The sequence below is a fragment of the Saccopteryx leptura genome, unplaced genomic scaffold (assembly GCF_036850995.1).
Source record: "Saccopteryx leptura isolate mSacLep1 unplaced genomic scaffold, mSacLep1_pri_phased_curated manual_scaffold_37, whole genome shotgun sequence".
Taxonomy (NCBI): domain Eukaryota; kingdom Metazoa; phylum Chordata; class Mammalia; order Chiroptera; family Emballonuridae; genus Saccopteryx; species Saccopteryx leptura.
Genome location: NW_027095719.1, coordinates 325,020 through 326,869, shown reverse-complemented (window position 1 = coordinate 326,869; position 1,850 = coordinate 325,020).

Genomic DNA, 1,850 nt, shown 5'->3' with positions numbered 1-1,850 from the left:
AGACAGATAGTCAGAAACATCAATCTCTTTCTGTATGTGCCTTTACCCAGGAGCAATCCTATACATTAGCATATGGGTGTGATGCTTTCACTACTGAGCTCTCTGGTGAGAGAAAGCCATTGTCTTTTGGGAGAAAAAATTTTCTCGAAAAAACCAGAGGTAAATAAAATAAAATGATAATCTAGTCTGCTGTGGTGACAACACCAGAAGACTTTTCTTTGCTCTTGAAATTCAGGTGCATAATCACTATTTCTAATTTTTTAGCACAAAGTGACCCCTTTCCTAACATGCACTTTCTCTTGTGCCATGGCAGCAGTCCAGACTGAGAGACCTCCTAAGCCTTGGACATCATAATTTATCTGAGCATTGGTCACCACATACAAGCTGGGTTCTTTTGCTCACAGAACACCTCCCAGGGTCTTTGTTTCAAAACTTCTATATTTTCTCAGTTTTATATCTGAGAATACGCATTGCTGAAATATCGTGACTTATGTCTCAGATCTGCCTTCTGAGAAACTGATATACTGAACCTTGCCACAATAAGTCATAAATGACATCAAAAATATTGCACTACCAAATACAGAGCTCTTTAAACTTACAATTATTTTATTCATGTATATATATTTTTTCAGTCTGCGCCATGACAGTGTAGTATTCATAAAGACAGAAAGTGAGTCTGACTCATTCACTATAGGCAACCAATGTTGAGCACAGTGCCTGGCACATAATAGAAATACAATTAATGTTTCCTGAATGAATGAATAAATAGTCTTTTGCATACATACACAGATATCCACAAATAACAGACACTGTGGACACAGAGAGATATGCTCATGTGCAATTCACATCTATGCACACAGAAGAACACACATCCAATGTACCTGTGTATATATACATAGAGAAATATAAGAAGTACACAAAAATACGGAAAGAAAATGTCCTAATATTAACTGTAGATATATCTGTATGAAAATTTGTTGTGATTGCTTTTGAAATAATTTTTCTTTCACTCCTGCAATAAGAATACATTTTTATAATGCAAATGCTGTTAAAATTCAACATTCTTTTCAGATCAAAGCACATCCTATTTTACAATACACGAAGTAGATGTATATAAAAGAAGGTAAGCCCTGTCTGGTTGGGTCAGTGTTAGGGCATCGAACTTGCGTGCAGATCCTGGGTTAGATTACTGGCCAGGGCACACAGGAGAAGACTCATCTGCTTCTCCACCCCTCCACCTCTTCTTCTCTCTGTCTCTCTTCCCCTTCCACAGCAGAGTCACCATTGGAGCAAAGATAAACCGGGAGCTGGAGATGGCTCCTTGGCCTCTGCCCCGGGTGCTAGAGTAGCTTTGGTCACAACAAGGTTATGACACAGGGGTCAAGAGCATCGGCCCCTGGTGGCAGAGCTTCGCTCTCTGGTGGGCGTTTTGAGTGGACTTAAGTCAGGCACATGCGGGAGCCTGTCTGACTGTCTCTCTTGTTTCCAGCTTCAGAAAAATACAGAAAGAAAAAGAAGTTAAAAAGGCAGAAGTAAAAAGCGTAGAAATTGAAGTCATTGAGAGCACGTACATGAGTTCCTAGCACAGTGCCTGGCATATGATGGGCACATTCTAAGGCTTCATGAAATCATGGCTAGAAGGAAAAGAGAAAAACAAGATGAACTGAGAGATTTTCAGAAAACAACCACTAAAGATACATAAAATCTTTAAACAAATTGCAAATTAGAATCAAAGTTTATAGACAACGCTGTCTACCAAAATATTCCTTTGCACCAGTAATGAGGCGTGATTCCCAAGATGCACACGAGGTGTCAGCAGAGAAGCACATGTAACAGAAAGCATTATTGTA